General features: G+C 51.6%; 1 long non-coding RNA gene across 3 annotated transcripts in view; it reads left to right on the forward strand.

The window, feature by feature from the left end:
* Window positions 1-5,553: 5,553 nt before the first annotated feature.
* LOC142310868 (uncharacterized) overlaps window positions 5,554-27,417 on the forward strand; it is a 193,234-nt gene continuing 171,370 nt past the window's right edge. For all 3 annotated transcript variants that reach the window (XR_012754220.1, XR_012754218.1, XR_012754219.1), the window contains exon 1: window positions 5,554-5,660. This is a non-coding gene — a long non-coding RNA (uncharacterized LOC142310868). The remainder of the gene's footprint in view (window positions 5,661-27,417) is intronic.

A 27,417-nucleotide genomic window follows, 5' to 3' on the forward strand; every position in this document is an offset into this window, starting at 1 on the left:
GAGGGGGGGAGAGAGAAGGAGGGGGGGAGAGAGAAGGGGGGGGAGAGAGAAGGGGGGGGAGAGAGAAGGGGGGGGAGAGAGAAGGGGGGGAGAGAGAAGGGGGGGGAGAGAGAAGGGGGGAGAGAGAAGGGGGGGGAGAGAGAAGGGGGGGGAGAGAGAAGGGGGGGGAGAGAGAAGGGGGGGGAGAGAGAAGGGGGGGGAGAGAGAAGGGGGGGGGAGAGAGAAGGGGGGGGGGAGAGAGAAGGGGGGGAGAGAGAAGGGGGGGAGAGAGAAGGGGGGAGAGAGAGAAGGAGGGTGGGAGGAGCAACGATCCCCCCCACCACAGATGCCGCCGCCCCCCACTGACCCCAGCACTGGACCCCCACCATCCCCCAGCAGAGGACAGAGCCCCCCACTGACCCCAGCACTGGACCCCCACCATCCCCAGCAGAGGACAGAGCCCCCCACTGACCCCAGCACTGGACCCCCACCATCCCCAGCAGAGGACAGAGCCCCCCACTGACCCCAGCACTGGACCCCCACCATCCCCAGCAGAGGACAGAGCCCCCCACTGACCCCAGCACTGGACCCCCACCATCCCCAGCAGAGGACAGAGCCCCCCACTGACCCCAGCACTGGACCCCCACCATCCCCAGCAGAGGACAAAGCCCCCCACTGACCCCAGCACTGGACCCCCACCATCCCCAGTAGAGGACCGAGCCCCCCACTGAGCCCAGCACTGGACCCCCAACATCCCCAGCAGAGGACCGAGCCCCCCACTGACCCCAGCACTGGACCCCCAACATCCCCAGCAGAGGACAGAGCCCCCCACTGACCCCAGTACCGGACCCCCACCATCCCCAGCAGAGGACCGAGCCCCTCACTGACCCCAGCACCGGACCCCCAACATCCCCAGCAGAGGACCGAGCCCCCCTCTGACCCCAGCACCGGACCCCCACCATCCCCAGCAGAGGCCCGAGCCCCCCCTGACCCCAGCAGCACTGGACCCCCAACATCCCCAGCAGAGGCCCGAGCACCCCCTGACCTCAGCAGCACTGGACCCCCACCATCCCCAGCAGAGGACCGAGCCCCTCACTGATCCCAGCACCGGACCGAGCCCCCCACTGACCCCAACGCCGGACCCCAACATCCCCAGCAGAGGACCGAGCCCCCCACTGACCCCAGCACCGGACCCCCACCATCCCCAGCAGAGGCCCGAGCCCCCCCTGACCCCAGCACCGGACCCCCACCATCCCCAGCAGAGGCCCGAGCCCCCCCTGACCCCAGCACCGAACCCCCATCATCCCCAGCACTGGACCCCCACCATCCCCAGCAGAGGACCGAGCCCCTCACTGACCCCAGCACTGGACCCCCAACATCCCCAGCAGAGGCCCGAGCCCCCCCTGACCCCAGCAGAGGCCCGAGCCCCCCACTGACCCCAGCACCGGACCCCCAACATCCCCAGCAGAGGACCGAGCCCCCCACTGACCCCAGCACCGGACCCCCCACCATCCCCAGCAGAGGACCGAGCCCCTCACTGACCCCAGCACTGGACCCCCACCATCCCCAGCAGAGGACCGAGCCCCTCACTGACCCCAGCACTGGACCCCCACCATCCCCAGCAGAGGACAGAACCCCCCACTGACCCCAGCACTGGACCCCCAACATCCCCAGCAGAGGACAGAGCCCCCCCTGACCCCAGCACCGGACCCCCACCATCCCCAGCACTGGACCCCCACCATCCCCAGCAGAGGACAGAGCCCCCCACTGACCCCAGCACTGGACCCCCACCATCCCCAGCAGAGGACCGAGCCCCTCACTGACCCCAGCACTGGACCCCCAACATCCCCAGCAGAGGACCGAGCCCCCCTCTGACCCCAGCAGCACTGGACCCCCAACATCCCCAGCAGAGGACCGAGCCCCTCACTGACCCCAGCACTGGACCCCCAACATCCCCAGCAGAGGCCCGAGCCCCCCCTGACCCCAGCAGCACTGGACCCCCAACATCCCCAGCAGAGGCCCGAGCCCCCCCTGACCCCAGCAGCACTGGACCCCCAACATCCCCAGCAGAGGCCCGAACCCCCCTGACCCCAGCAGCACTGGACCACCAACATCCCCAGCAGAGGACCGAGCCCCCCACTGACCCCAGCACCGGACCCCCACCATCCCCAGCAGAGGACCGAGCCCCTCACTGACCCCAGCACTGGACCCCCACCATCCCCAGCAGAGGACCGAGCCCCTCACTGACCCCAGCACTGGACCCCCACCATCCCCAGCAGAGGACAGAGCCCCCCACTGACCCCAGCACTGGACCCCCACCATCCCCAGCAGAGGACCGAGCCCCTCACTGACCCCAGCACTGGACCCCCACCATCCCCAGCAGAGGACCGAGCCCCTCACTGACCCCAGCACTGGACCCCCACCATCCCCAGCAGAGGACCGAGCCCCTCACTGACCCCAGCACTGGACCCCCACCATCCCCAGCAGAGGACAGAGCCCCCCACTGACCCCAGTACTGGACCCCCACCATCCCCAGCAGAGGACCGAGCCCCTCACTGACCCCAGCACCGGACCCCCAACATCCCCAGCAGAGGACCGAGCCCCCCTCTGACCCCAGCACCGGACCCCCACCATCCCCAGCAGAGGCCCGAGCCCCCCCTGACCCCAGCAGCACTGGACCCCCAACATCCCCAGCAGAGGCCCGAGCACCCCCTGACCTCAGCAGCACTGGACCCCCACCATCCCCAGCAGAGGACCGAGCCCCTCACTGATCCCAGCACCGGACCGAGCCCCCCACTGACCCCAACGCCGGACCCCCAACATCCCCAGCAGAGGACCGAGCCCCCCACTGACCCCAGCACCGGACCCCCACCATCCCCAGCAGAGGCCCGAGCCCCCCCTGACCCCAGCACCGGACCCCCACCATCCCCAGCAGAGGCCCGAGCCCCCCCTGACCCCAGCACCGAACCCCCACCATCCCCAGCACTGGACCCCCACCATCCCCAGCAGAGGACCGAGCCCCTCACTGACCCCAGCACTGGACCCCCAACATCCCCAGCAGAGGCCCGAGCCCCCCCCTGACCCCAGCAGAGGCCCGAGCCCCCCACTGACCCCAGCACCGGACCCCCCCCACTGACCCCCAGCACCGGACCCCCAACATCCCCAGCAGAGGACCGAGCCCCCCACTGACCCCAGCATCGGACCCCCAACATCCCCAGCAGAGGACCGAGCCCCCCACTGACCCCAGCATCGGACCCCCAACATCCCCAGCAGAGGACCGAGCCCCCCACTGACCCCAGCATCGGACCCCCAACATCCCCAGCAGAGGACCGAGCCCCCCACTGACCCACCCAGCATCGGACCCCCAACATCCCCAGCAGAGGACCGAGCCCCCCACTGACCCCAGCATCGGACCCCCAACATCCCCAGCAGAGGACCGAGCCCCCCACTGACCCCAGCATCGGACCCCCAACATCCCCAGCAGAGGACCGAGCCCCCCACTGACCCCAGCACTGGACCCCCACCATCCCCAGCAGAGGACCGAGCCCCTCACTGACCCTAGCACTGGACCCCCAACATCCCCAGCAGAGGCCCGAGCCCCCCCTGACCCCAGCAGCACTGGACCCCCACCATCCCCAGCAGAGGACCGAGCCCCTCACTGACCCCAGCACTGGACCCCCACCATCCCCAGCAGAGGACAGAGCCCCCCACTGACCCCAGCACTGGACCCCCACCATCCCCAGCAGAGGACCGAGCCCCCCACTGACCCCAGCACTGGACCCCCACCATCCCCAGCAGAGGACCGAGCCCCTCACTGACTCCAGCACTGGACCCCCACCATCCCCAGCAGAGGACAGAGCCCCCCACTGACCCCAGCACTGGACCCCCACCATCCCCAGCAGAGGACCGAGCCCCTCACTGACCCCAGCACTGGACCCCCAACATCCCCAGCAGAGGCCCGAGCCCCCCCTGACCCCAGCAGAGGACAGAGCCCCCCACTGACCCCAGCACTGGACCCCCAACATCCCCAGCAGAGGCCCGAGCCCCCCCTGACCCCAGCACCGGACCCCCAACATCCCCAGCAGAGGACCGAGCCCCCCCCTGACCCCAGCAGCACTGGACCCCCAACATCCCCAGCAGAGGACCGAGCCCCCCACTGACCCCAGCCCTGGACCCCCCAACATCCATAGCAGAGGACCGAGCCCCCCACTGACCCCAGCAGCACTGGACCCCCAACATGCCCAGCAGAGGCCCGAGCCCCCCCTGACCCCAGCAGCACTGGATCCCCAACATCCCCAGCAGAGGCCCGAGCCCCCCCTGACCCCAGCAGCACTGGATCCCCAACATCCCCAGCAGAGGCCCGAGCCCCCCTGACCCCAGCACTGGACCCCCAACATCCCCAGCAGAGGCCCGAGCCCCCCTGACCCCAGCACTGGACCCCCAACATCCCCAGCAGAGGACAGAGCCCCCCACTGACCCCAGCACTGGACCCCCACCATCCCCAGCAGAGGCCCGAGCCCCCCCTGACCCCAGCAGCACTGGACCCCCAACATCCCCAGCAGAGGCCCGAGCACCCCCTGACCTCAGCAGCACTGGACCCCCACCATCCCCAGCAGAGGACCGAGCCCCTCACTGATCCCAGCACCGGACCGAGCCCCCCACTGACCCCAACGCCGGACCCCCACCATCCCCAGCAGAGGCCCGAGCCCCCCCTGACCCCAGCAGCACTGGACCCCCAACATCCCCAGCAGAGGCCCGAGCCCCCCCTGACCCCAGCAGCACTGGACCCCCAACATCCCCAGCAGAGGCCCGAGCCCCCCTGACCCCAGCAGCACTGGACCCCCAACATCCCCAGCAGAGGACAGAGCCCCCCACTGACCCCAGCACTGGACCCCCAACATCCCCAGCAGAGGACAGAGCCCCCCCCCCTGACCCCAGCACTGGACCCCCAACATCCCCAGCAGAGGACAGAGCCCCCCCCCTGACCCCAGCACTGGACCCCCAACATCCCCAGCAGAGGACAGAGCCCCCCCCCTGACCCCAGCACTGGACCCCCAACATCCCCAGCAGAGGACAGAGCCCCCCACTGACCCCAGCACCGGACCCCCAACATCCCCAGCAGAGGACCGAGCCCCCCACTGACCCCAGCGCTGGACCCCCAACATCCCCAGCAGAGGACAGAGCCCCCCCCCTGACCCCAGCAGCACTGGACCCCCAACATGCCCAGCAGAGGCCCGAGCCCCCCCTGACCCCAGCAGCACTGGACCCCCAACATCCCCAGCACAGATGGCCCACAGTAGCATTGAGCGCCCCAAAAAAAATTCCAGACCAGGCACACAGCATGAAGCTTCCACACACAGTAATAAAGAACTCCCGTTTGTAACTATGAAGACACTGACCTTGGTCTGTGCAGGAAAGAATCTCCTCCATAGCGCCGGGTCCTGAGGTAGAGGCTGCAGCAGAAGCAGCGTCCACACATGCCGAGAAGCAGGAGGAAGTGGCGTCTCCTCGTGCATTGTGAAATTAGGCCACGCCCCCGACCACGCCTCTAACATGTGACTGTAGTGACGTCATGCCGGGAAGGAGCCTGTACACTCTAGCGTTTACCGTGTGTACAGTGGCTGCTGGACAGGCTGAGGGGCTGCACCATGGAGCGAGGGGCCTCATACACAGGAGTAAGGGTGAGTAATGTGAGGAGGTGTTTGGTTTTTGGGGGGTCACAGTATAGCTGGATTATAAAACATGGGCCTGCATATTAAAGGGAACCTGTCAGGGCAAAAAAGCGTTTTGACCTACAAGCAGCAGCCTGTGAGCTATTAACCCCTTCCTACCCATCCCTGTGTTGTTATATTGTGTAATATGAAAGTAATAAAATAACGTTTTATTACTTACATATTCCCTATGTAAATGAGCAGGGTCTCTAGCCCCATGAGTGTCACATCGTCCTGTGGGCGTGAGATACCATGGCTTTACATGAGCGACGTCACGTCAGCTCCTTCAGAATCTCGTGCGCGCGCGCTTACCATTCTCGCCACCTCATCCTGGTGTTTGCATGTCGGCTTCTGACGCGCACTGCACATGCTCAGAAGACTCCTGCGGTTCCTGTCATGCGCAATGTGCGTCAGAAACCGACCAGCAAACACCAGGATGAGGCGGCGGTGAGAATGGTAAGCTCGCACACGCGAGATTCTGAAAGTGCAGACATGACGTCGCTCATGTACATCCATGGTATCACGCCCCCATAGAGACCTATGCTATTTACATAGGCAGTATGTAAGTAATAAAACATATTTTATTACTTTCATAATGTACAATATTAAAAGAAAGGGATGGGTAGGAAGGGGTTAATGGCTCACACAGGCTCCTGCTTGTAGGTTAAAACGCTTTTTTGACCTGACAGGTTCCCTTTAAGGATTGTACAGCATGGGCTTGCATAGTGGGGGATTGTACAGTATGAGCCTGCATATTGGGAATTGTACAACATGAGCCTGCATATTGAGGGATTGCACAGTATGGGTCTGCATAATGGGGGATTGTACAGTGAAAGTGCTGCATATTGGGAATTGTGCAGGGAAAGGGTGATTATATATGTGTGGGGCTGCGTACTGGGATGCTGTGCAGGAAAGGGGGGGTGATGTTACACTCTTGGGGAAGGAGGGGGTGATGTTACAGTTGTTAGGGGGCTGTATACTCTGGGGCTTCATGCTGGGATACTACCTGCTAACGGACTGAGTGGGGAAGGGTTAGGGTTAGATTTACTTGCTTGGGGCTGCAAGCTAGGGGGGCTGCATGGAGAAGAGGGTGATGCTGCTTGCTGGGGGGCTGTGTGGTGAAGGGAGTAATGTTATATGCATGGGGCTGTATAGGGAAGGGGATTATATTATACGTAAGGGGCTCCGTGCTGGTGGGGCTGAATGGTGAAGGTTTATGGTTACTTATGTAGGGAAGTGGGTAGTGTTTCATATGTGGAGAAGGGGGTGAGGTTACGTATGTGGGGAAGTCCTCCCTACCCCACAATTCATGATATAGTTCTCAGTGTCCTCCCCATCCCACAATTCATAATATGGCCCTGATCCTGTACTCCCCACCCCACAATTCATTATGGGGTCTTCAGTGTCCTCCTAACCCACAATTCATTATATGTAAGGTATGCTAATGTACATAACAAGAGGGAACTATGTTGTATTGTATGTTATATTGTATCTATATCTGTATTTGTAGCTTTGTTGCCATAAACGGAGGGGAGGAGGCAGGCACAATTTCTTGCACAGGAGCCCCAAACTGTCAGTGTCCGCCCCTGTGAAGATGGACCATTGAGTGGTGACCTGTTCTGTGGAGGTGCCTGCCGACCTGTTCACTAGGGGCAACCAACGGCGGCACACTATGTGAAAGGGGGGAATGTAATTTTCTGTAAGATGGGGGGGGACGAGGGTGTCTTCTATGTAGTTTCAATCCTCCATTCGCAATCCATGCACTACATATCTATATATATAATTGCCTTATTCTGTCTGTCTGTCTGTCTGTCATGCTCCAAAATTGTGTTACGGTGACACAAAGCTGATTGGCCGCTGGGCTCGCCATGGCCCCGCCCCCCCACACGGATTGGCCTCTCGCCCCGGCTCTCTGCAGGCCCCGCCCCCCTCACGCAATGCACGCTCGCTCTGGCACAACTGACACGGACCCCGACTCCCAGGTGAGTACACACACACACATCAGATCACACTCACTCTCACACACACCTCACACACACATCACATCCACACACTCACAACATCCTGGGATATCGCTTGCTTCTCGGCGGCGATCCTGTGCTGTGAGCTTTCAGGACCTGCCGGAGGATCACATGGCCAGAAGCATGTGGTATCTCCGGATGTTGTGAGTGTGAGCGCGTATGTGTAATATCGTCAGTGTGTGTGTGTATGCGATCGGGTGTGTGTGAGTGTATGCGATCGGGTAGGTGTGTGTGAGTGTATGCGATCGGGTGGGTGTGAGTGTATGCGATCGGGTGGGTGTGTGTGTGAATGTATGCGATCGGGTGTGTGAGTGTCGGCAGAGGAGCACGGCGTGCTGGAGGAGGCTGGAAGGAGAGAGGCTGATCCTGGGGAAGGCTGGGAGCGGGAGGCTGAGAGAAGAGAGGCTGATGTTGGGGGAGGCTGAGGCTGGGGTAGGCTGGGAGGAGAGAGGCTGATGCTGGGGACAGAAAAGGCTGATGCTGCGGGCACAGAGGCTGATGCTGCGGGCACAGAGGCTGATGCTGCGGGCACAGAGGCTGATGCTGCGGGCAGCATGGGGAATGGAGCACTATGGGGGGTGCGCAGCATGGGGGATGGAGCTGAGGCTGGGGGAGGCTGGGAGGAGAGAGGCTGATGCTAGGGACAGAAAAGGCTGATGCTGCGGGCACACAGGCTGATGCTGCGGGCACAGAGGCTGATGCTGCGGGCAACATGGGGGATGGAGCACGATGGGGAGTGCGCAGCATGGCGGATGGAGCACGTTTGGGAGTGCGCAGCATGGCGGATGGACCACGTTTGGGAGTGCGCAGCATGGCGGATGGAGCACGTTTGGGAGTGCGCAGCATGTCGGATGGAGCACGTTTGGAAGTGCGCAGCATGGCGGATGGAGCACGTTTGGGAGTGCGCAGCATGGCGGATGGACCACGTTTGGGAGTGTGCAGCATGGCGGATGGACCACGTTTGGGAGTGCGCAGCATGGCGGATGGAGCACGTTTGGGAGTGCGCAGCATGGCGGATGGAGCACGTTTGGGAGTGCGCAGCATGGCGGATGGAGCACGTTTGGGAGTGCGCAGCATGGCGGATGGAGCACGTTTGGGAGTGCGCAGCATGGCGGATGGAGCACGTTTGGGAGTGCGCAGCATGGCGGATGGAGCACGTTTGGGAGTGCGCAGCATGGCGGATGGAGTACGTTTGGGAGTGCGCAGCATGGCGGATGGAGCACGTTTGGGAGTGCGCAGCATGGCGGATGGAGCACGTTTGGGAGTGCGCAGCATGGCGGATGGAGCACGTTTGGGAGTGCGAAGCATGGCGGATGGAGCACGTTTGGGAGTGCGCAGCATGGCGGATGGAGCACGTTTGGGAGTGCGCAGCATGGCGGATGGAGCACGTTTGGGAGTGCGCAGCATGGCGGATGCAGCACGATGGGGAGTGCGCAGCATGGGGGATGCAGCACGTTTGGGAGTGCGCAGCATGGCGGATGGAGCACGTTTGGGAGTGCGCAGCATGGCGGATGGAGCACGTTTGGGAGTGCGCAGCATGGCGGATTGCGCACGTTTGGGAGTGCGCAGCTTGGCGGATGCAGCACGTTTGGGAGTGCGCAGCATGGCGGATGGAGCACGTTTGGGAGTGCGCAGCATGGCGGATGGAGCACGTTTGGGAGTGCGCAGCATGGCGGATGGAGCACGTTTGGGAGTGCGCAGCATGGCGGATGGAGCACGTTTGGGAGTGCGCAGCATGGCGGATAGAGCACATTTGGGAGTGCGCAGCATGGCGGATGGAGCACGTTTGGGAGTGCGCAGCATGGCGGATGGAGCACGATGGGGAGTGCGCAGCATGGCGGATGGAGCACGATGGGGAGTGCGCAGCATGGGGGATGCAGCACGTTTGGGAGTGCGCAGCATGGGGGATGCAGCACGTTTGGGAGTGCGCAGCATGGCGGATGGAGCACGTTTGGGAGTGCGCAGCATGGCGGATGGCGCACGTTTGGGAGTGCGCAGCATGGCGGATGGCGCACGTTTGGGAGGGCGCAGCATGGGAGATGGAGCACGATGGGGAATGCGCAGCATAGGGGATGGAGCACGATGGGGAATGCGCAGCATGGGGGATGGAGCTCGATGGGGGGTGCGCAGCATGGGGGATGGAGCACGATGGGGGGTGCGCAGCATAAGGGATGGAGCACGATGGTAGGTGCACACCTCCCCCCAACACACACACACACACGCGCACTGCACAACACACACACACACACACTGGGAAACACAAACACCGCCCTACACAGACACCCACACACACAGACAACGCTGCACACACAAAACACCCAACACACAAACACCGCGGCATACATAAATATACGCACATACCGCGCAACACACACATTGCACAAAACATACCTCCCCCCCAAAACACACACAAACCACGCAACACACACACACACAAATGCTACAGACACACAGCGCTACACAAACAACGCAACACACACAACGCAACACACAAACAACACCGCTCTCACCCCCCGCCACACCCAGACAACACCCAGAACATGTACAGCCCCTACACAAACACTTGGTAACTACACACAACAACATCTATATATATATAACAAAAATCATACATGAACTACACAATACGTAAATTCTAGAATACCCGATGCGTAGAATCGGGCCACCTTCTAGTATATATATATAAGGAATGGAGGATTGAAACTGCATGGGTGACTCACCCCAGTGCACTGTGCCCCACTGACCCTCCCTCCATGTTGGATATTTCTAATGTCTGACTCCCCATACTGTGTGTGCCCCTCAATCAGGGTATTCTGCATGTATCATGATGTATGTAGTGGATATAATGGAGGAGCGCACACAGTGTGCAGGGCAGGGACATCTGTCCACACCAATCCCATACCCCATATATATTTTCACTACTACAATAAGGACATTTGCACACATTGTGTATTTCAGTTTTTTTACCTCAGTATTTTTTACAAATACAGAGGTAGAAAAGTCACCAAATACTGAACATGTGCACGTGTCCTTACAAATAATGAGGTAAATAACTCACCAAATACTCAATGTGTGCATATGCCCCAAGGCCTTGTGCATACGTTCAGTATTAGGGTATGTGCGCACGTTGCGTACTAGCCCAGCACCGTAAAAGGTGCGCTTCAGAGCGCAGCTGAAAAGCTCCGTTCTGAAGCGCATGGTGCCGGCGAGAACGTGCGCTCTGCCTGCAGCTCCTGCCATAGACAGAGCAGGAGCTGCCGGCAAAGCGCACGGAAGAAGTGACATGTCACTTCTTTTTGCGCAGCGCTTCGGCAGTAGCTGAAGCGCTGCGCACTAAAACGCCACGTGCGCACGGCCCCTGCACAATCTCCATAGACTGTGCAGGGGACGCAGGACGCATGCAGTTAAGCTGCGCTGCAAAGCGCAGCGTAACTGCATGACTTTACGCAACGTGCGCACATAGCCTTAGAGTTTTTGTTACCTTAGTATTTGTTAAGCTCTGTTCACATAGGGCGGTTTTGCAGTTTTTTTTTCATTTTTTTTTTTATTGGATTAGTGTAAATACATGCTAATAACAAGATGCAGCTTTTTCTCAGATTTTTCTGCAGAAAAATACACCCGGTGTGAACATAGCCTAGGGCAGTGATGGCGATCCTATGGCACACGTGCCAGTCAGGGCACGCAGAGCCCTTTCTGCCGGCACGCGCGCTGTCGCCTCATCTTGCTGCTTTGCACTGCTGGTGCGGTCGCGCCGGCAGTTCAAAGCTGTGTTGGAGCGGAGGAGACATTTCTCCTCGCTCTGACACTCCTCGTCTCCTAGGCCGCAGGTCAGTTGCCTAGGAGACGGAGGAGCGTCAGTAAGTGGCACCGTCATAATGACGTCTTCTGGCCACGCGGAAACTGAGGATTCAGCAGGGGGGAACGGTGGAGCGGGTGCTGGAAGGAGAGTTGTGTTTTTTTATTTTTTTTTAACTTGTGTGCGGCTGTGCCAAGGGGGTGGGGGGGCAGTGCCAGCATGGAGGAAACATGCATGCCAGGGTCAAGGGAACGAACATGCCAGGATGGGGAAACGTATGCCAGGATGGAGGAAACATGCATGCCAGGATGGAGGAAACGTACATGCCAGGATGGAGGAAACATACATGCCAGGATGGAGGAAACATACATGCCAGGATGGAGGAAACATACATGCCAGGATGGGGGAAACATACATGCCAGGATGGAGGAAACATACATGCCAGGATGGAGGAAACATGTATGCCAGGATGGAGGAAACATGCATGCCAGGATGGAGGAAACATGCATACCAGGATGGGGGAAACATACATGCCAGGATGGAGGAAACATGCATGCCAGGATGGGGGAAACATACATGCCAGGATGGGGGAAACATACATGCCAGGATGGAGGAAACATGCATGCCAGGATGGAGGAAAACATGCATGCCAGGATGGGGAAACATACATGCCAGGATGGAGGAAACATGCATGCCAGGATGGGGAAACATACATGCCAGGATGGAGGAAACATACATGCCAGGATGGAGGAAACATGCATGCCAGGATGGAGGAAACATGCATGCCAGGATGGAGGAAACATGCATGCCAGGATGGAGGAAACATGCATGCCAGGATGGAGGAAACATGCATGCCAGGATGGGGGGAAACATGCATGCCAGGATGGAGGAAACATACATGCCAGGATGGAGGAAACATACATGCCAGGATGGGGGAAACATGTATGCCAGGATGGAGGAAACATGTATGCCAGGATGGAGGAAACATGCATGCCAGGATGGAGGAAAACATGCATGCCAGGATGGAGGAAACATGCATGCCAGGATGGAGGAAACATGCATGCCAGGATGGAGGAAACATGCATGCCAGGATGGAGGAAACATGCATGCCAGGATGGAGGAAACATACATGCCAGGATGGAGGAAACATACATGCCAGGATGGAGGAAACATGTATGCCAGGATGGAGGAAACATGCATGCCAGGATGGAGGAAAACATGCATGCCAGGATGGAGGAAACATGCATGCCAGGATGGAGGAAACATGCATGCCAGGATGGAGGAAACATGCATGCCAGGATGGAGGAAACATACATGCCAGGATGGAGGAAACATACATGCCAGGATGGAGGAAACATGCATGCCAGGATGGAGGAAACATGCATGCCAGGATGGAGGAAACATGCATGCCAGGATGGAGGAAACATGCATGCCAGGATGGAGGAAACATACATGCCAGGATGGAGGAAACATGTATGCCAGGATGGAGGAAACATGTATGCCAGGATGGAGGAAACATACATGCCAGGATGGAGGAAGCATACAGGCCAGGATGGGGAAAACATAACATGCCAAGATGGGGTACATTTACCTGTATGAGGAATATTTACCAGGATGGGGAATATGCCGGGATGGGGTACATTTACCAGGATGGGGTACATTTACCAGGATGGGGCCATGATGGGGACAAATATACCAGAATGTAGGAAATATATATCAGGATGGGTGACATGTTTACCGAAAGTGGCCCAGGAAGGGGGACATAAATACACAATGAAAGGGGAGGGGAGCAACTCGTACGTCTTTATGGGATTTCAGGATGTTCAGACTTTGAAATGTAGATGTGGATTACAGGGTGACATCTGATTGCATTCCAGGCTAAAACCTCTGTCTAATTTGCTTCAATTTTTTCCAAAAAGATCAATCCAACTGCTGTGTCTGGAAAGGGCAGAGGCTGAGCTTCAATGTGTGGTAAGCATGCATGAGTGTGATGCCCCCTGCTGAAGAGAAGACGTAAAAGGTAAGGTTACAATCAATTATTCACATAATAGGATTGGATGGCACTTAGGAAAAAAATTGGGTTTAGGGCCACAGTTTGGGCATTGACCTGTGAAAGGTTCGCCATGACTGGCCTAGGGTCATGTGCCCTGTTCAGTATTGGAGAGGGGTTTTTTTTACCTCAGTATGTGTAAGGCCTCGTGCACACACTGACAATTTGATGAGTTTTTTACTTCAGTATTTGTTAAACTATGTTCACACAGGGAGTTTTTGCTCAGTTTTTCATTTTTTATTTTTTTTTTGCAATAGTCTTGTTTACAGGTTAAAGTTGGACTGTTCAATACTAAGCCTAAAGGGTGCTTTACACGCTGCGACATCGCTACCGATTGCACCCGCCCCCGTCGTACGTGCGACATGTGGTGATCGCTGCCGTAGCGAACATTATCGCTACGGCAGTGTCACACGCACAAACCTGTTCAGCGACGTCGCTGTGACCGCCGAACAATCCCTCCTTCAAGGGGGAGGTGTGTTCAGCGTTACCGCGACGTCACCGCGACGTCACTAAGCGGCCGCCCAATAGCAGAGGAAGGGCGGAGATGAGCGGGACGTAACATCCCGCCCACCTCCTTCCTTCCGCATTGCCGGTGGACGCAGGTAAGGAGATGTTCATCGCTCCTGCGGTGTCACACACAGCGATGTCTGATGCCACAGGAGCGATGAACAAGCAGCGGCATGCACCACCACCGATAATTCGTAAAGGAGCGACGAGTCTACGATCAATAATTTTTGACGTTTTTGCGATCGTTGAACGTCGCTCCTTGGTGTCACATGCTGCGAAGCTAATGGCGCCGGATGTGCGTCACAACCACGGTGACCCCGACGATATATCGTTTGCTATGTCGCAGCGTGTAAAGCCCCCTTTAGTGTTTTTGGTTTTTTTAAACTGAAGGGAATATTTATTAGATAAGTGGATGTTTTTTAGATTATAGTTTCGCCAACTATTTTTTAGAAATTATGTTTCAGGTGTAAGATGATGGACTTGTCACATGACCCGTGTATAGGGATGGGGGGGGCCCATAGATCCAGAACAGCCCGGGGCCCTGGTTACCCTTAATTCACCCCTGGACGTCGGACCCGTCATGCACCATGACTATAGAAGAAGGAGCACAAAGATGGCTGAAAGAGGCGGCGCCGGCACCGGACAATTAAGACGCCCATTAGGCCCACCGCGCGACCGTTAGGTAAGTATTATAAAGTGTGTTTTATGTTCTCACAGTGGCCTGGGCTCTTATATGCAGCATATTAGAATGCTGTATATAAGAGGCCGATATTTATCCTGGATACCAAGTGCAGAGTCGCTGGTGGCTGGTCGCTGGTGAGATCTACCTGATTGACCGCTCACCAGCAACCATGTAGCGACGCACCAGCGTCGTTTAGTGAGATGGTACCCTTAGGGTCAGTACGGCAAGGCCGTCAGTCAGTCAGTCATTGGTTTTATCAGGCTTAGATCTGAACGAGTGTGATTGAAGCTATAGGAGTGGCCGCAGCCTATTTTGTAGATCTGGTTCTCTACAGACAAAATCATGTTGGCTTCTTCTAGCCAATGTAAAGGAATGAGAAGTTATCGGACACCCTCATTGAAAATTTTTATGTGTCTTATTATAAAATGTATAATTGTAGAGCACTGTTTTATGCGATTTTTTTTTTTTTTTTTTGCTGAATTTAATGTAATATTTCCCATTAGAGCTGTAGTAGATTAGACACCTCGGAAAGGAAGAGTTTCCCAGCCATACAGATCAGAGGGGCATTTGGGAGTAAGAAGGGAGTTACTGCCTTGTTAGAGGAGTCAGCAGTGAGGCCGGTCACTGTGGGTGTGTGGACGGAAGAAGCAGAACAAAGGTAGCAAGATTTTGTAACTGGAGCAAGTGGCAGAGTAATACTCTCTATGAACTCTGTATGGTGAAGTGAATCTATGATAGATGAATAGCTCTGGTAAAGAAGATACGGCCATGAGCACGAAGGACATATAACTGCGGGTTACTAGGTAGCCCTGCGACAGCACAGGTGAAGTGGGGTTGAAGAGAAGGCAACTTGTAGGCCAGACCAGAAAGTTATAGTGAATAAATACTAGACTTGCCATGCCGTGGCAAGGGTATTACTGAACAGGACTGTGGTCAGTTAAGGACAGATAGAAGGAATGGAGTATTCAAGTCAGCCAAGTGGTACTGCTATAATGTACTCTAGAAGTGAAGCACCGCCATGTGTAACCCTTATGTGTCTGCCTTCTCCACACCTTAATAGCTGGCTATCTCACACCTTTGTTCCAGACCCATGACAGCACTGTCATAAGAATGAGGAAATCAGCTACCAGTAATGGAAAATTTACCTTAGACATGTGCTAGATGTTATAAAAAAAATCCTTTTTCCTGCATCTCTCAGTGGTCGGTCATCATGTACCGTGTTATTTTTTAATGACCAAAACCGCACCAAAAGCTGGAGCTGTAAGAAACATGAGGAAATCCTCTTACTGATAAGTGTAAATCCGCTAGCTGCAATGTCTTGGGGGTCTCGTAAGACAAAACTGCCTTAATTAAAAAGAAAAAGAAATCCAACCTCCTCTGTCCCTTAACTCCTTTATGACTGGGCGATTTTCCTTTTTTTTGCTTTTGATTGTTTCCTCCCCTTCTGTCAATATCAATAACTTGTTTTATTTTTCCATTCACATAGCCATATGAGGGCTTGTTTTTTGCATGACAAATTGCACTTTTGAATAACTATTCATTTTATCATGTGCTGCACTAGAAAGCAGGAAACAAATTTCAGGTGCATTGAAATTGCAAAGAAAGTGCAATTTCACTGTTTTTCCCTGTTTTTGTTTATTGTATTTTTTTTGCATTTTATTGCTAAGTTGTGGTGGCCATAAAACCGTAATTCTGGCATATTGATTTTTTTTTTCCTCACCAGTTTGTTTACCGATTGGATTAATGTATTTTATATTTTGATAAATTGAACATTTACAAATGCAGTGATACAAAATATGTGTATTTTTTTACTGTTTTTTTTAAGATGGCAAAAGGGAGGTGATTTGAACTTTTGTGGGGGTTTTTTTTAAATAAAAAAGTTATATATTTTTCAATTTCATACTTTTTACTCTATTTTATTAGGGGACTAAGGGGAAAGATTGCTGCTTTGAATCTTTCACTTACCTCTGCTAGATGTGGTAAGCCTTCTGCTCACCAAGAAACAGAACCATGTCTATAAATTTAAAAAAAAAAAAAAAAAAAAAAAAAAATCCGGCCTCCTTCCACCCCTTAATAGCCGGCCATCTCTCACCTTTTCCCCAGTCCCATGACAGCTCTGTCATAAGTCTGAGGAAATCCAACTACCAGTAATAGTAAATTTATCATAGGCATGTGCTAGATGGTATTTAAAAAAAAAAAATCCGGCCTCCTCCACCCCTTAATAGCCGGCCATCACGCACCACGTTATTTCTTCTTTGCCCAAGACAGCACCAAAAGCTGGAGCTGTAGTGAGCATGAGGAAATCCTATTACCGGTTAGTGTAAAATTTTTGGCACACACCTATGATTATAGTTGAGCGCAGATATTATCGCGCTTATACCTACCGCCAGCACAGGGGTGGTTCTGCTGGCTCCGCCATCTTCAGGGTCTTCCATCAGGGTCCCGTGTCTTCTCAATGGTCACATCCATTCCTGCAATGTTTCCTGAAGTGATGTCCAGTGTTCTGCTCTTCTCCATCTTCTGGAGGCTCAGGAGGACAGCTCGCTCTGATGACTATGGAGCTGGTGTCTCATTGAGGGTTTCCAAGTTGACAAATGAAAATCCCTCAAAGAATACCTGGTCCTTTGCTGATATTGGTGTTCTGAACTTTGCTCGTGCTGCTTCTATTTTGTCCAGATGGATTGGTGTTGGATGACGGTGAGGCTCAGATGGCTAAATGAGGAAAACAGAATTATAATATCAGAGTTATGACTTTTATCTCAATTCTCAATCATTAATATCTCATTGTGCAGAGTAAAAACTATTAAAACAAGTTCATAATAGTAGCAATTGCTAAAATATTGTTTTCTTCTAAGAAAAACATGGTTGAGTGCTGAGTCCAAATATCTGAACCAACAGACCCGGCCATTATCTACAAAGCAGCAGCTCTGGACGGTGGCGTTCTCCCACTGATAGAGTAATACTCCGGCTCAAACACCTTCAGGATAAGAGTAAATGTTCTCTGCTGTTGTTCTGTCCTGTAAGAAATAATGTAAGCAGCTCAGGAACAATATCCGGTGAGATACTTACTACAGGGATGTGAGGTGGAGGCATTTTCAGGGCTTCCACAGAGTCCCAGTTGATACGCTGAAAGAACATGTGCTCTCTGATGTTGCCATTGACTCCTAATCGGTGGCTAGGATCTTTCTGGAGGAGCTAAAAATAATAGAGCAAACCCGTGAATGAGAGAAATAGACACAACAATGATGACTTTACCACTGTATAAACCACAGAAATAATAACCTGTAAGACTACTGACCTGTTTCAAGATGTCACCGATGCCGGAGGATTCATCATTGAGTATCTCAAGGTCTATACCTTCACCCATAACCATTTCTTTCAAGATGATACCGAAAGCGTACCAATCTACTCCGGCATTATACTCCTTCCGAGCCACCATCTACAGGATAAAGAAGATGGAAAAAAGTTGGTCAAAAAACCTCCCACAACCTTTATGTCACCATGTTCTCACTATGATAAGTGTGTAATGATGTAATACACTGAGATTGGATGATTCCTTTAGTTGTGGCTTCACTCAGACAGAATATTACGAATAAAGAGAATGAGAACTATTACACATGTTTATAATGTGATATGTGTCAGCTCCACCCTGTGACGTCCATCAATAGCTTGTAGCGGCCATACTGCTCTTCTGAGCTCCTTGCCCCATTTTTGTCTGAATGATCGTTGCATCTCTAAATCTATCCAAACACATTATATTTATGTTTCCGGAACACATTGAATTTTGGTATATCAGTTGACCATCTAATAAGTATGGGGACCTCCCAATTCTGCTTGGCCTTTCATATTGAATTTTTAATACATGTTAAATTTCAGCCCCCTTACTCCCCTCCCCCATTCAGATCATGTAAATATTCAGCCGAACATGCATTTGTATGGGGAGTTCAGCGGAGATCACTATGTAATGTTTAAGCTCAGATGTCAGATATGTGAAAGTGTCAGATATGTATGTCAGTATCTCCCGTTTTCAGTGTTGGACATATGTAGGATTCTGTGCTTGATGCAAGATGGCTAATACAATTACATTATGGACATTTAAGAAAACTCAGTTCTCACCTCAGGAGCCACGTAGCCTTTGGTTCCAGCGTATCCAGTGGCTGTTTGGTCTCCATGGATGTTGTCGATAGCGAGACCGAAATCTGTGATTTTAATATGGCCCGTTTCAGCCACCAGGATGTTCTCGGGCTTGAGGTCTCTGTGGATGACGCCCTTGGAGTGGAGATATTGGATACCACACACAAGTTCAGCGGCATAGAATCTGAGGATCACACAAGAAGAGATTTAGTTAATAGGTGATGAAAATGTTGCTATAATACATGTTATCTTCATCATCATCAAAAATGTCAGAATTCCAAAGGCACAAAACAATCCTGATGTGCACAGAGATGACGAACAATGTTACATAAACCTTTACCTTGCACTGGGGATGTCAAGCCGCCCCTTCTTTTGTAGATGGTTGTAAAAGTCCCCGCAGCTCACGAATTCCAGCCCAAAGACTAAATGCAGCTGTTACACAGAGAAGACATAAATTACCAGATTATAATATCTACTAGAAAAATGTAAATAAAAATAATATTGAAATAGATTTTAACTCTTTTTTTAGCTAAAGACTACATGACTGATATTTGATTGTCTATATTTTCCTTGTAAAAGGGACAACATTTGAGCTGTGCTGGGTGCCCCTCCATGGTTAAACCCTTACCTCTTTAAGATGGTAAAGTCCTTGGAAGACATCTGCATGTGTGAAGGGGATTTAGCTGTTGATCTCCCTCCACATGCGGCTGATGTTAGCTATATTACATAGCCAGGATCTGTCTCTAAGGATTGCAACTAAGGCTGAGCCCCACTATGAATCTCTGACTGCAGCATTTAAATTGAAAGCATTGCTCACAGGTATCGGCCCTCCGTTTTGCATTTCACTGTCATCTTAGTACTCATGTGACACAACCATAGAGTTTGATTCCATTTGCACATAGCTTCAGATGCGAGAGCACCAGAAGCTATATAATAATGACCCTCTGCTGCAAGCATCAGCCTTTGGGTCATATGACTGTGATGCTATCTTGTGATCATATTACAACAGCGGAGAAGAGGGAGGGAGCACTTTCTCCCAATCTCCTCCGCTGCCTGCCTCTGCGTACATCGCACTGCAATCGGATGACTAGCTAGTGCACTGAGATATTTCACACTCGCCCATAGCCTTGTATGGGTGCGTGTGAGCCGAGACTCGCTGCCAAACTCAGCATGCTGCGATAAAATTCTCATGCCGGTATGGCATGAAAAATCAATCGCAGATGGACACTGCCCCATAGTTTTGCACTAGAGTGAGAGCAATCCGATGTTTAATTGGATTGCACTCGTCCATGCAAAATGCAAGTGGAACCGAGCCCATAGGCTGTGCTCCATAGGAGACAGATTTTCACTATATGCGCAGGTTCCAGTCCCATAATAGGACTAAACAATAGGAGTTAAAAAAAAATCAAGCTTTAAAAATACACATTTTTTTAAAAATTAAAATCACATCCCTTGTACCATGTTAAAAGTTAAGAAAATAATTTAAAAAATTAGACAAACACATGAGCAAAAGTGCCATCTATCAAAATATGGAATTAATTAACCTCTCTGCAGTAAACACATTAAAGATAAAAAAATCAAAACACCAGAATTGTTGTTTTTTCTGGACACCTCATCTCCCTAAAAAAAAGGAAAGAAAGCTATAAATGGCAATTAACTGTGCAAAAAACCTCTAATTCCACCCCAAAAATTAAAGTGTTATAGTTTTCAAAAATGACGACACAAAGCAAAAAAACAACAATATTCTGCAATTTTGTCATCACATGCAATTAATATAAAAAGTCTACATACCCCTGTTAAAAAACCCACAAATTGCCCACACTCGTATATGTCACCAAGTGAAACATAATAGGAGCGCAATGGAGGCCTATTTCTGTATGACGCAGGACGCGTCATGCACACGGGGCCAGGCAAGAGGACGGAGATCCCACAAGATGGAAGAGGCGCCTGACTGAGAGCAGTGATACCCACCAGACCCATCTGCCCCCTAGGTAAGTATATAGGTTATACAGAGTGGCCTGGGCTCTTATATACAGTATTCTGGAATGCTGTATATAAGGGCTGCAACTCATAAGGGAAAAACCTGGTGACAGGTTCCCTTTAATTAAAGGAGTTATCTGATACATTTAACTTTTAATTGATGATTGATCCTTAGTTGTATAGCTCATTAACACCTGGCACCCTCCAAAGTTCAGCCATTCCTGGCGGTGATCGGATTTGCTCACTGTGAGAGTGGAACAGCACAGTGCGTCAACTATATAATGGCCGATGTGCAATACCCGGCTGCATCTACTATACAGTTGATGGGACTCTGCTATGCAACTACACAACCGATCACATCTGCCGGCATTCGGTGTAGCACCGTCACAGACCTTATATTGATGACCTATCCTAATAATAGATGATAAATAATTAAGTACTGGATGACCCCTAAACTCTCGTCAGGAGGAGATTCTGCAGCAGCTGAGCTTACAATTTGGCCATATTAGACTTGGATGTCCATGGACTAGTATATGGGCTTGATCCTGGCATTCACTGGAAGTGTAACCCATACTACAAATTCTAACAATATTAGTGGTAACCCCAGGACGACCATGACCTAAAGCTTCAGGTGATGGAGAGATGAGGTGACTCCTATTTATAACTATATATTGCAGGGAATATATTGAGCTTCATTTATTTAAAAAATGGCTTTGTTACCCCGCCAGCCAATAAGAGCTCAGCTTACATTTTTTTAACTGCTGTATAATAATAATAATAATAATAATAATAAAAGCCACACTGAGATTGATTGCTATAGGTAGGAAGGACAATGTTACAATTACAAATATTTTATGAATGATCTCCAGTGTTACCACGTCTGTGTAGTAATCTAAATAATCTAAATTAAGTAAGTAGTGTCACATGCACAGAAATAACAAAATAATGTACATGAATGAAGGTGCAGAAATCAAAACGCAAATTTTAAAAATATAATCTTTATTGTTACATGATTAAAAGGATTTAAAAAAAAAAACATTCATCAGACAAAAATGTGTAAAACGACTAAATGAGCAAAAAGAAACTATAATATATATATATATATATATATATATATATATATATATATATATATATATATATATATATATATAAAATACAATAAGTAATAGAGAGATATTCTGCAAAAAGGATTAATGGTCTCAAGAGGTTTTGTACAATTGCTAAAAATTTGCATATGTGTAACAATAAGTGTAAATCAACATACATTAGTATATACACATTGAAAGACATATGCTCACCTAGAAGAAACGCACCCTACTATATAATATTAAAGAACCTGACTGCTCAGACGTGCTACCCAAACCGTGGGCATCGTGTACCAGCCACTGGCTGTATTATCCCGGCCAGTTATGTGTGCTTGTGAAATGTAGCGGCGTTTCAGAGAAAAACATAATTCTAATATGAAGCTGCGCTGTAGACTAGTCGGACAGGCGGGTCCCCGGCAGCTTCTCACCCGTCACTCCAGAGATCATGATGATTCTTTAGGTCAGGCATTGGATGATTACTAATACTTTTTATCATTTACAGTAGTGTGCACAGCCCGTGTATATAATGTCTCACTGATTTAGTAGCCTCCGGTTCTCTTGTTACTATGTGTCATATTACATGATACTAGTGAGAATTAAATCAGTGGGTTCTATTAACACTAGAAGTCCCAGAAATTTCGAGCTCCATAGGGTTCCAATGGTAGAAATGTTAAATGACCCCTCTCTGGGACTTCTAGTGTTAAACAGAGGAGAGAATGGTCATGCCATAAAGTACCATTTCCTAAAAATAAACGGGTTTCTTGGTCTTCCTTATTAGTTATCAATGGGAAGGGATACTTATGGAAAATAAGAAGGCATCTACCCACCACTCCAGCACTGGCTCTCCAACCATCTCCACCGGACCAGAAGAGACGACGCCCCAACCACCGGCCATCTGACCTGGCCTCAACTTTATCTCTCTCAGTCTGATGGAGATGGTCAGAGCAGCAGCGCTGGAGCATAGGACGGCCTCTGGGACAAATAGGCAGGGGTGGGATTCAAATTTTTAACAACAGGTTCTCTGTAAACCCCGCCCATTTTGTAACCACACCCATTTTGGTAGCCACACCCATTTTCACGCACTTTCCTCAACCAAAAATACAAGTAATTTAAAGTATAATCTCTTTCCCCTTCTTCCCCTCCTCTACCGTCACTCTCCTGTCCAGCACCAGTTGTTCCCGTCACTGGTCAGTCATATTGTATTAAACGGTTTTTCTACAGTTTTTAAAAATTATTACTAAAGGAGCCCTGCTAAAATTGGAACGGACGACCTTCCCCATACAGATCTCACCCCATGTGGTCTCTCCCCCCCTGCAGATCCCATCCCATTATGGCCCCTTTCCCCCTGCAGATCCCATCCCATTATGGCCTCTTTCCCCCTGCAGATCCCATCCTATTGTGGCCCCTTTCCCCCTGCAGATACCATCCTATTGTGGCCCCTTTCCCCCTGCAGATCCCATCCCGTTGTGGCCCTTTTCCTCCTGCAGATCCCATCCTGTTGTGGCCCCTTTCCCCCTGCAGATCCCATCCCGTTGTGGCCCCTTTCCCCCTGCAGATCCCATCCTATTGTGGCCCCTTTCCCCCTGCAGATCCCATCCCATTGTGGCCCCTTTCCCCATGCAGATACCATCCGATTGTGGCCCCTTTCCCCCTGCAGATACCATCCTATTATGGCCCCTTTCCCCCTGCAGATACCATCCTATTATGGCCCCTTTCCCCCTGCAGATACCATCCCATTATGGCCTCTTTCTCCTGCAGATCCCATCCTATTCTGGCCTCCTCTCCCCCTGCAGATCCCATCCTATTGTGGCCTCCTTTCCCCCTGCAGATCCCATCCTATTGTGGCCTCCTCTCCCCCTGCAGATCCCATCCTATTGTGGCCTCCTCTCCCCCTGCAGATCCCATCCTATTGTGCTCTCCTTTCCCCCTGCAGATCCCATCCTATTGTGGTCTCCTCTCCCCCTGCAGATCCCATCCTATTGTGGCCTCCTTTCCCCCTGCAGATCCCATCCTATTGTGGCCTCCTCTCCCCCTGCAGATCCCATCCTACTGTGGCCTCCTTTCCCCCTGCAGATCCCATCCTATTGTGGCCTCCTTTCCCCCTGCAGATCCCATCCTATTGTGGCCTCCTTTCCCACTGCAGATCCCATCCTATTGTGGCCTCCTCCCCCCTACAGATCCCATCTTATTGTGGCGGCCTCTCCTGCATCTTCGGCTCACTGAGCGGCTTACCTGATCCAAGCAGCGGCGGCCTCTCCTGTGTCTCCTGTCCTCCTCCGCGGCACTCTGAACTGAGACGCTGACAGACAGCAGTGGGAGGAGCTCCCTCCTCTCACTGCCGTCACCTCTGCAGAGTCATTGCATCGCTGCACGCTGGATCAGGGGGCCGACAGACTGCACTGAACCAGGAAGTGCGGCGCGGAGGTACGGGGATTCATTTGTGCTAGAGTCTTAAAGAGACACTAGCACAAATGAATACAGGGAACTGGATCGCCAGAGCTGTTTCTTGCCGGTTCTGGGAACCGGCTGCTATTTTAACAACCGGTTCTCCAGAACCGGACAGAACCGGCTGAATCCCACCCCTGCAAATAGGCCTTCCTTTTTTCTTTTATAAGTATCCTTTTCTATTTCTAACATTTAAATACAAGTAGAAACGTGAATAAATAGTGAATATCTTACATTGGTCTGGAAAGCAAAGTCTGCGTGGACAAGGAAGGGGCTCCCAGATGCCAGCTGTAAAACTCGTCTCTCCACCATCGCAAAAGCCTCACCGGCAGCAAGCACAGCTCTTTTGCTGATGATCTTAACAGCAAAGTCTTTGCGGGTAGATGGATCCTCCGCCAGCAGGACCACTCCAAAAGCCCCCCGGCCGAGCACATGATGGAACAATAATCTCGTTCTGATGTTATCAGAGACTGTGCTGCTGGAGCCGGATGGCCGAACATCGCCGCTTCCTAGAGGGGGAATAGATAGAAAAATGACAATATATTTAAGGGGTTGTCTATAAATTGTATTCTTTTCATTAGGAATGGGTCTGCAGTATAGTCAGTGGCCAATGATGTATCTAGAGTTTGATGGGGCTCGGGGAAACGTTTAGACCTGGGCACCCCCTAACCATACACTGACACTCGGGGTACAGGATAATGACGTCAACACTCGGGTTATGGGATAGTGTCACTGACACTTGGCTCTTTCCCTCAGCACCCATATTTCCCATGATCTGAAATCCCTCTTTCTATCAGCACCCAGCTTTCCTATCTTGTCCTCAGCACGCACGTTCCCCATGCTCTGTTATACATCATTCCCTCAGCAAGCAGCTTTCCCATGCTCTGATATACATCTTTTCCTCAGCACTCAGCTTTCCCATATCAGAGCATGGGAAAGCTGGGTGCTGAGGGAAGATGTATAGCAGAGCATGGGAAAGCTGGGTGCATAAAACATTCCCATCCAATGCTTTTATCTTTGTCCCCCCTCTTATATAGCTCTCCAAATACTATAATGGCCCCCACATAATCTTCCATATAGTATAATGGGTCCCTCATAACCGTTCATATATTAGAATGCACCTCTATAGTCCTCCATGTATTATAATGGACATCCCATAGCAGGGGCCTACATAGAAATCATAGGGCCCCATAGCAAAAGTCTGACTGGGCCCCCCCATTAGAAAAAATACAATAAAATGTTAACATAATAAACAGCATATACGTTGCTGGGGGGAAGATACAAGTTACTAGGGGCCAGTGGGGGCATACAAGGTATTGGGGGGCATATGTACACAAATTATGAATTAATCTTTATTCTAGCCAGGCTATACATCTACCAGTCCAGTAAGTAGACTATTACCGGGCATGGCTCCGTCTGCAGAGCACCAGTCCAGGCAGTGCTGTGTGCCTGTCCTCCTGTTTTGTGAATGTGTGTGTCACCTGACGCTCGCTGAGCACCGCAGCACCTGACGCTCGCAGAGCACCGCAGCACCTGACGCTCGCTGAGCACCGCAGCGCCTGACGCTCGCTGAACACCGCAGTGCCTGCAAACAGTGGAATCAGCCGCAGCCAACAAACCAAAGATCTCCAGAGTAAACAGCACTAAAAAATAGTCCTACCAAAGTGTCTCACAGTAATTACTGATACATTTACTGCCGGCGGAAAAATAAATAATATAAATCTATAAATATCTACATTTCTTTTTAGTAATACATCACCGTCATACAATTACCAAATAATACATAGTGATACTGAACAGCACCCACCATATCAAAACCAAATATAATGCCGCCACACCATGACCATATATTATCACCACATAGAGTCTGAACATAGCCACCACCCTGTTACTGAGCAAAGTCCACTGCACAAAGACCAGTGGATTCACACCTTAAATCCCCCCCAGTACAGGGATAATACACACAGTGATGTCACAGTACAGGGGTAATGCACACAGTGATGTCACAGTACAGGGGTAATACACACAGTGATGTCACAGTACAGGGGTAATACACACAGTGATGTCACAGTACAGGGGTAATACACACAGTGATGTCACAGTACAGAGATAATACACACAGTGATGTCACAGTACAGGGGTAATACACACAGTGATGTCACAGTACAGGGGTAATGCACACAGTGATGTCACAGTACAGGGGTAATGCACACAGTGATGTCACAGTACAGGGGTAACACACACTGATGTCACAGTACAGGGATAATACACACAGTGATGTCACAGTACAGGGGTAATGCACACAGTGATGTCACAGTACAGGGGTAACACAGTGATGTCACAGTACAGGGGTAATGCACACAGTGATGTCACAGTACAGGGGTAACACACACTGATGTCACAGTACAGGGGTAATACACACAGTGATTTCACAGTACAGGGATAATACACACAGTGATGTCACAGTACAGGGATAATACACACAGTGATGTCACAGTACAGGGGTAACACACAGTGATGTCACAGTACAAGGGTAACACACAGTGATGTCACAGTACAGGGATAATACACACAGTGATGTCACAGTACAGGGGTAACACACAGTGATGTCACAGTACAGGGAAAATACACACAGTAATGTCACAGTACAGGGGTAATACACACAGTAATGTCACAGTACAGGGGTAATACACACAGTAATGTCACAGTACAGGGGTAATGCATACAGTGATGTCACAGTACAGGGGTAATGCACACAGTGATGTCACAGTACAGGGGTAATACACACAGTGATGTCACAGTACAGGGGTAATACACACAGTGATGTCACAGTACAGGGGTAATACACACAGTGATGTCACAGTACAGAGATAATACACACAGTGATGTCACAGTACAGGGGTAATACACACAGTGATGTCACAGTACAGGGGTAATGCACACAGTGATGTCACAGTACAGGGGTAATGCACACAGTGATGTCACAGTACAGGGGTAACACACACTGATGTCACAGTACAGGGA

Source organism: Anomaloglossus baeobatrachus, chromosome 5, assembly GCF_048569485.1.
Source record: "Anomaloglossus baeobatrachus isolate aAnoBae1 chromosome 5, aAnoBae1.hap1, whole genome shotgun sequence".
NCBI classification, from domain to species: domain Eukaryota; kingdom Metazoa; phylum Chordata; class Amphibia; order Anura; family Aromobatidae; genus Anomaloglossus; species Anomaloglossus baeobatrachus.